Source organism: Mycetomoellerius zeteki, unplaced genomic scaffold (assembly GCF_001594055.1).
Source record: "Mycetomoellerius zeteki isolate Tzet28-1 unplaced genomic scaffold, Tzet1.0 scaffold62, whole genome shotgun sequence".
NCBI classification, from domain to species: Eukaryota; Metazoa; Arthropoda; class Insecta; order Hymenoptera; family Formicidae; genus Mycetomoellerius; species Mycetomoellerius zeteki.
This window is the reverse complement of record NW_017257632.1, coordinates 147282-156774: the sequence shown is the minus strand read 5'-3', so window position 1 is coordinate 156774 and position 9493 is coordinate 147282. Positions and strand designations below refer to the sequence as shown.

The following is a 9493-nucleotide window of genomic DNA, read 5'->3' as shown; positions in this document are numbered from 1 at the left end:
GTCCGCCGATAACGAGAAGTACAACCCCCGACGATCGGCGCATCGTCGCGCGCCGATTCAACCGGCGTGGCGCGGCGCGCTCGCGTAAAAAGGCTTGCGAGGATCGAGAACGCGGGTGAATGCATCGTGAAGCGCGTTTCGCAAGCTTTTCTCCGGCTTGGTTTGCACATTTTAATTCTTCTCTTTCACGGAGGGACTCGCCCCGAGCTTAATGACGACGGCAGAAGGAAGCGGCATCGGTGGTAGAGTCGCGCGTCGCACGTGAATGCGAGCGGATAGTTTCATCATGCTTGAGGTGAGTTCTCGTGTTCCTCCTATTCGATCTAGTTCGCGGCGTGACTATGACTGCGCAATTTCTTATATAACATAACCGCGAAAGACCCCTTGGGACGGAAAAAGCTCTTGTTGGGTTTTGCAATCATGATTGAAAGTTGCTTCTCGTCAGGTTGATATGTTCGTCGTATTTTCACGTTATGTCTTTTTTATGGATGTTCTTTGACCAATTTTGAATCAATTTTTTTCACGATGAAAATATTAATGCAAATCAACAATTTGCGAATTCCTACAGGGTTTTAAGTCTAAGACTTCCGATTAAGAGTCCAAATAAATGATAAAATCTCCGTTTAATCCTCTGGGCCTTCCTTTCAACAGTATTTTATTTCTTATAATTTAATTTATTTTTTAATTTATATAAATAGAGATATGTCGAATCAAAGCTCCTTTGAGATGAATCGATCAACAAATTAATGCCTTTGTGAGCCATACACTCTGGATCTTGGTGAAATAGTTCCTTTATTTAATCTCTCATACGTTTCGATCCTTGGAGCGGATCTTTTTCAATGTCACATTTAAATTAATGGAATCATTGTGTTTCCTGATATGAGTTTCGTTAAAAGATATGAAACTGAAATATTAACTAACCGAATGTTACAATTCATCTGACTTGAGAAGGATCCGAACCAAGGATCGAAACGTATGAGAGATTAAATAAAGGAACTATTTCACACCAAGTTCCAGTACAAGGCTCACAAAGGTATTAATTTTTTAATTTATGATTTTCAAAGTCTTATATCTGATTACAGTGCATTATGCCAATGTAAATGATGCATGGGAAGAAAAAGATTTAATGTTCTTTCGAAACAAGTGTCAGTATTTCGAAGGTGGCGGTTGCCGAGTTCTAGGCGGGAAACGTAGAAGAATTTCAAGAAGTTTATTCAAGAGAGCTCAGTATCTGCATTCTCTTGCATATTTTTTCAACAAAGTTTATGTAAACTGGCGATTGGCTGTTGACGCTGTTTCGCGACGTAGTTTTTGTTTCATTTGAACCAAAGGTCGATTTCTCACTTCGCGATAAATGAGGAAATTTGCGTGGCCAATAAGCGACTGTCGATTCTGAATGTTTGAATGGAGACGCATGATCGAGCGGAGAAATCGGACGGACCGTCGAATGTGAATTGCAGTGTCGAAGTACGACAGCACGAGCAAATCTCTTAAGTGGGTCAACAAGTTGAACATTCTATAGGCAGAATGTGGCTCGATTTTGTATTCGGTGGCACGTTGTGATACGATGATAAGAGTCGAAAACGTGAATAGCAATCGTTCGTTTCACCGTCGAAGGCCTTTAGAAATTTATGATTGGAACGAATGACTGTGTGAATTAATACGTTTTAAATTGCGCGGCGAAAATTAATGGATGTTGCATGTAAAAAGATAAGATAATCTATCGTATGCAGACATTCAGACTATCAGTTATTTTCTAAAAAGTGTTTAACATACGTACACTAAAAAAATTTCTAGTTGGAAATGGACAAATCAAATTTTTTTGTTAAATTTATTAGAATTCTAGTTGAGATAATCGGAATTCTGATTCGTTGATACACGGTTGATACAATATATTTCTGATAAAATCTTCTTATTTTTACTGGAATTATTTTTAATCAGAATTCTAGTTATCTCAACTAGAATTCTAGAAAACTAGATTTAACTAGAAAATTTTGATTCATTCATTTTCCACCATAATTACTATTTAATCCAACCAGACTATTTTTTTCAAGGTAGAGAATATATTTAACTATAACGATTACATCGCAGCGATGACATTCTAATATATACAATTTTCTTCATTTCGTTATAAGGAAAGAAATCCGAAGCTTTTCTTAGTCATCATCCTCGTCGTCTTTTCCGACTTGTTGACGTGAAGAAAGACAGACATAAACCGAGATTCCGCGCATTAGTATTCAGCTCCCCTGACACGTTAATAATGCCGCAAATGCACGACCGTACGCCATGACGAATTACACTAAAAGCTGCCAACGATAATAAGCTTTTTACGTTCACTGATATTCTTACTGCTTTTTTAAAGGCAGTTGGTGTTCGTTCCCTCGAGAATCTCCTGTGATATTAACTTCCTATCTCCACCCTCTCATACATTTTGCGCATGGCACACTCCGTGCAAAAAAACGAACATTTGCGCTCGCAAATATTCCTTCTGTCAAAGTTTCGGATCATAAATTCTCGGCGATAGTATGTACGTGTTTTAATATTTATGAATGGCACTCGCGAGCGAGCACTCGCATACCATATAACTGCGGCCTCTATGTATTATTCGATGCCCCAAGATTTACCATGAAGTCAAGCGGATGGTAGAGCAATCCGAGTTGTTAATCTAAACTCTAGTCAGCGCATACGCTGACTAAAGTTTGGATTAACAACAATAAGACGAAGTAAAAAGAGAAAACGAGAGAAGAGAAAGAGAAAGAGAATGCAAAAAATACAATAAAAGTTCCTTTTTGGAGCTTTTGAGGTCTTCAAAAGCAAGTTAATACAATGAAACTTAATCATATATTCGTAACTTTGTAAACAGATTTAATTACACGATATTACGATATTAATATAATTGAGAGTTTCGTTAATATGAAAGCGATGTTAACAACGGACCGATCAATTTCGCGCTCTATTTTTGCCACGATCGATCGTGGGTGCTGTCAAACGTGCCATTAAAATGACAAGCACCAACGTTGCGTTCATCCATTGTCCCTCCTCTCTATTTTTTTTCACTTGTCGTTACTGTCCCGGTCGTTCCGAAAGATTTCGTTATATACGTGATCAAAGACTTTCCGATCCCTGAGACTTGCCTGCACAATATGTTTGCATAATGCACAAGTTTACATTTCTCGGTAACCCGTAAAGCGCCTTTATGGCCCCAGGAGATGGTTATTGCGTGGGAGAAGGATAATACTTTTCAACTGGACTTTATTACATCCACGGATGCATCCCGCATCGCACCTGTATGTCTCTTCTTGCGCTAAGTTCTATTTTCGTTGCGCCATATCGATCCCGCTTACGCTGTTTGAAGTCGTAAGACCGCGTTGTTGGCCATGCCGGATCTCTTTTGCCAATGGAGGAATTAAGCGAGGGCATTTGTCGCCTGTATCAGCGAGAAAAGAAAAAGAAAAGAGGAAAAGAGAAAAGAGAGAAAAGAGTGACGCTAATACCCGAGGGGATAGAAGCGGACATACGTGTAAATCAGTTCGAGCTCGTATTTTAAGCGAACTCTCGTTTTGCGGAGCGTAAGACGCACGCAAATAAATCGCTGTATGTCGTATATAAATGTCGTATGTCGAAAGAGCGGGATACGAGTATTTACGATTTATCGATGTGTATTCAATCTTTTCAAATATGAATACTCAGTGTGTCAATTCTAAGTAAAGGATATATATGTACTTTCATATTTGCGTATTTAAAAATATGCGTTGGCTCTCATATTCCTTTATATTGCGTTGCAATAATCGAGTTCGAATTTTTTTTTATTGCGTTCAAAATGTTGTTCGCTCGTCATTTAAAATATTATCGTCGCGGTTGTTGCAAGTTGTTAAATCCGGCGTTACATATTTTTCCTTTTTGCTTCACGATATTATCTACGGGAGTGAACACTTTTCATAACGACATTGCAATTCTCTGCGAAATGAATTGTGAAAGTAGTAAAAACTAATAAAAACAGCCATAGAGTCATTCTTTCTTCTTCTCATTTTTATGCTGCAGCAAAGTTCTGTTCTGCTTTAAAATGTGAACGTGGCTCTAAATATGCCACAGTCGCCTAATGTAGAAATCAAATTTAAAAATTCCCAATGTGCCGTCCCGTCCGCCGAGATCAACTCCGTCACAGTGGTCGAGCTTGATAATTAAACCGACATAGTTGCATTAATACCATAATAAGTGCACTCTAGGCACAATCTTCATTATATCTTTTTTTAATCATTTACGCATAATGCTTTAATTAACGAGTAGCTGGTATATATCAGAATTTCTGTATAATTGATGGAACTTTTTAATAAATAAGCTCACAAGATTGACACTTTTTAATTAACTGTTGAGGCAATATCTGTGAATTTTTACTCTTAAATTTCAAATCTTTAGAACCTTACAACGTTTTACGTTAATCTCTGTAATTATGTCAATCGTCGATTTCCTCTTCGGAAAAAAACTCGACTATAATTTCATCCAAAATTCTTCAAAATATAATGCGTAATTGCACAAAAGAGAGGCTCAATAAATTATATAGGATATATGGAATAATAATTTTCCGGAGAACTTCACGAGTATCGAGAAGTTCTCATCCAACAGTTGAGAATATTTACGCTCGAATTTCCCTTATAGTGATTTTATCGACATTTAGTGTTTCGCGCATTTCTACGGAGTTCTGTCGTATGTACGTTAAATCTGGATAAATGGGAAATGTGCGCGATAATATACGAAAATACTGGCAAAATATTGAGTTCGTCAATTAACAATTGTGCCGATTGATGGTCAGATTAATTATTATAGTTAACAGAGTGCTTGCTATAACAGAATCCCCCTTTGCTGGAACGGAGTAATTAATTGCTCACTGGTAACAAAGCTTGCGGACACGCACTGAGGACGACGGCACTCGTCATTAATTGAGGATCCAATCGAAAGTTACATTGTAGTTCGACTATGTGTGATACAAGTCGAGTCGGAACGCAGAAGTCCGTTTCCACGTGTTCCATTAAAATTCCTCACACCCTACTGGATCATTTATTCACATATTCCTTCAAGTAGGATGATGTTTCAAACTCGACACGTAAAAACTTTATCCCCTGTATTTCAATTAAATTTTATTCTTGATTTATTTTAAGTGAATTTTATTTCGAGACATGTGCGAACAAATATTATTTTTGTAATCGTATTTATAGGTATTTCTATCATTTTTATAGACATTATATATTTATATATATAAGTATTATAATAATATGGCTCAATAAAATTAAATTAATAATAATAAAAAAGAAGGGCTATGAGTCAAACGGTCGTTTGGCTCGTAGCTCTTCTTTTTTATTATTATATTATTAATTATATAATATATTTATATTGTACAAGATGATTAAATCTCTCTCTTCTGAAGATCTCTTAATTTTAACCTTTAAAGGGCGAAAGTTATTTTTAAAATATCAGCTTTTCCATGAGTAAGATTTATCATAATTCATTGTTTAATTGTATTCATTGCCTAAAAATATAACATTGTTTTAGCGCCACTATAATGACTTTCCCGTCCTGTAAAAGTTAATAATTATAATCCACAAATGAAAATTATGAAATAGCATTTAAATTTCACTTTGTAAGCACAATAATAGTAAGAAGATAGCGTAACATTTTCACTATTATTATTCACGGATCAAAAACCTCATTTCTGTAAGGATTTTAGTATGATATCGTAAGTTCGAGAGAAACTTTCCATTTATACATTTTCCTTTGAGAAATTCCGTCGCACAGGTTTCAAGGGTCCACAAGGGAGATTTTACGATGAGCTTAATTCGAAATGTTTCTTCAAATTGCTGCGGGAGTAAACCAACATTATGGGATGTAATGCTTTGGATTGGAGAAACTAACGGCAGCCGATTACGCTCGGACGCATCAATATGATAACAAGATCGCGATATCAGGGGAGGTAACATTTGGTTCCGTTCAATTTATCTGTCGCCGTTTCTCTCGTCGATACGTGGGAGGCCATCTTCGTGAATTTACATATTGAAATTTACCATCGTCGATTTTTATGTCGGAATATACGGTGAAACTAAACATGCTATGCTTGGAGAGACGTCACGAATTTTTATCACGCCGTAAAGTTTGCCTCGCGATTTCATTTTCCATTATAATTCAACACTTAATGATTGCATCACATATTAAATCGATATCCGTCTATTTACTGAAGTACATTGTTAGAAAGTTCGTAATGAATTTAAGTAACATGTAACGGAAGTTTGTGATTATGAGGTAACTGAAAAAGTAAGGAAAGGTTTAATTGAAAACTAAGTTACAGTAGTTTAAATATAATAAACGTGTGTTAAATTTCATCCAAATTCATATAAAACTTTATGAAAAGTACATGTACACAAATATACTTTTCAATTACAGATACATTAAATTTAATGTAATGTCATGAAATTAAATTCAACTTGTGTAACTTAAAAGTACATTAAATTTCATGATATTTTTAACAGCGTACTCTAAGTTCATTAATGCCCATACAGTACAGAAATTTGCAGCAAACATTGCTGCAACGTTACTGCAATATTGCTGAAACGTTGGAATAATTATAATCCACAAATAAATATTACGCAATATCATTTAATTTTGTTCAGTTTGTAAGTAATAATGAGTAAAAAGATAGCGTGATTTTTACTACGTTTATTATTCGTGGACCCACAAATAAAATTATATCAGGTAAGGATTTTATTGTAATATCACAAACATCGTAAATTTGAGAGAAATTCCGTTCAAGAATTATGTTGTTGCAATATTGCTCATATGATTCATACTGTGTGGGTCGCTACGTATTTAATATTCTCTTAACATACTCGCACTTACATACGGAAAGAAGAGTTTTGCTGAAGTGTTTGAAAATGTAGCTATAAGATGCAAATTTTTTAATAATTTTATTGCAAAAAAATTTTGATATTCTAACAACAAGCTTAAGTATTCTATATAAATATTTTGATAATTCGAAATTATTTTCAGATCTGTGTGTGTATCTAGTTAAATTTTTAAATACTTCAGTAAATCCGTTTTTTCCTTTTTTATCGATTCATTGTAACGAATCTATCGTAACTTTCGATCTACTATTGATTAATCTGTCGAATAAGACTTGTTTTGTATCGTACCTGTTCTGTATACGAAATGCTATTTATCATTCATGCACTGAGCGTTTGTTACTACTGAATACTTTATAATTATCATCTGATTCGAAATGCGACTGCAAATAATTTGCGAGTAACCCTCGAACGTAATCCCTGAATGGCAGGACCCCCGAGATCCGCGCACATTATACAAACTCGGCGAGATTGAAACAACTTGCTGGAACAGGTCGGCGTTAATGTCATTACATTGCCCGTTTAATATGAATACCATCAACATAATCGTGTTTGCCAACATCTTGCCTTGGTTCTTGCCTTGGTTCTTGCCAGTCCTCTGTATCTCGTCTATTCAATTATGTCTCCTTCATCAGGATAACGTCACAATCGTAAGGGTAAACGCAGTGACATTTAGATATAATAGCTCGGACAACACCGACTTAAAGACACTACAATCGGTAGCGTTGAGATTGCAACTCTGATGGATTGTCATTTTGTCATTCTCAATGGATCTTGGTTCATGGATCGATAAAAAGTAATTGATATAGTTCAATGGAAGACCCCGGAGAACAAAACAAAGAGGCGAATGGCACTTGGACAGATAAAAGGAGCTCTTGGCTGACTATTTTGTACCTTCTGACTACGTTCTTTTTGCCACAAGTACTATGAAACGCTTTTTCCTGGTAGAATCAATCGTGGAAGGAGTGTGGTGTTTCCTTGGCTATATGTATAAGTGGTTACTTTTTGTGAAGTGTTTGATATTCCGTTCTCGAAGGACCTTTTCTGCTAACCGATGGATTTACTTTAAGTATATTTACTAAACCTAATCGTTCACAGAATTTAATCCAACTTGTAGAAATGGATATTTTTTTTATCGTATTAACAAAATTTTTTCTTGAGTCGAAAAGTTGAAGAATGGTCAATTCTTAGTAACTCTTTAATTGATACAACTTCTTATAATACAAGTTTAACTTGTTATAGATATTTTTGCTATATTTACTCTTAAAAGGATGTACATAAATCTTAATACATGTTTATAAATTAAGAGATTAAGAAAGTTTATTTTTTTCTCATTAAATTTCTCTCTCTATTTTAATATCCAAGATCAATATCAGTTTACATTGCGAGAAAAATATATTTAGATTAGATGCAGCTCGTTAGCGGAGAGCATGTGTCCACTATTACTGAAAATTTTGCTTAACCCATTAGTATTATGCACAAGTCATTAACGTAATTATGAGTTAATAAATTTTTTCTCGTATGCGAAAAGGTCAGAATATCTCGAAGCTGCTAGATTTTTCGTGAAATATATTTCTACGCATTTTGTTTCCTTTCCCGCGGCATTGGAAATTTCGTTTTTTTTTTATTTCGGACATGCCATTGCTACAGGCACCTGTAAGAGCGAAAAAGTTCCGTTGACACGACGTCGATTTTTGTAGTTGAATTTCCGATGTTGACAGGCTGTTACACATTAGCTTTGAATGCACAGTTATAAAGAATTTTATTTTTACAGCGGTAGTTATTGATTTTTTTAGATGACGCGTTTCTAGATGTGGAGATTCTGATTTCGTTAGCAACATAGTACGTTTTCTCATTTGCGAGGTAATGGAAGAAATTCACATGATAAGGAGCTACTTCGTCTGGTTCAGCGTTGCTACCTTAAATACGAGCGATATTCTAGATGCGGTAGAAATTGCATTCTTTTTTGTTCTTTCATTACGCTCTCATTGACAGTAGACAATAAATTCGTGTGACAAAAGCGCAATGTAACGATTGTTATCCCGAAATGTAAATATTACGGAATTCTGTACTGCGCGCGAAAAATGCTGCGAGTATCTCGATCTTTTGTTATTATGCGCTTTAACGGGATCACTCGGTTTTATTGTTACAGAGCACTTACGTAATACGTTAAAATTCTCAGAAATGAGAAATTTATCGAGAAGTCTCGATCTTTTCCAAGAATCCATCTATAACAACACATGGCTTCCGTCTCACTATTCTGCGGAGTAAATATTTCAGAAAACTGAGTATTTAACGAGGAGATTCATTTCAGTGAAGCAATATCAGCAATTTCTTATGTCTTACCTATACAGGGTGTTTCCAAATTAAATCGCAAAACTTCGGGAGCGTGTAGAGGAGTAAAAAACTAAGAAAAAAAGTCCTATAGACATATGCTCGTTTTTGCTCCGTTTCAGAGAAATCGAAAAAAAATGTTTACATTTCTTGCCATATCTAGCACCGACATATTTGATTACATTTTCCACTTTCTGTTATGAATTTGTCAGTCGCTCTTTGAAAGCCTTTAACAGTAGATGAATTTTGTCTTTTGCAATATGCCGCGTACG

General features: G+C 35.4%; 1 protein-coding gene across 1 annotated transcript in view; it reads left to right on the top strand.

Annotated features, from left to right (window-relative positions):
- The first annotated feature begins 268 nt into the window (after positions 1-268).
- The window catches only part of LOC108728503 (peptidyl-prolyl cis-trans isomerase CYP95), a 37503-nt gene continuing 28278 nt past the window's right edge, over positions 269-9493 (top strand). The window contains exon 1 of the mRNA XM_018457070.1: positions 269-295. The gene's annotated coding sequence lies outside the window, so the exon portion shown is untranslated. The remainder of the gene's footprint in view (positions 296-9493) is intronic.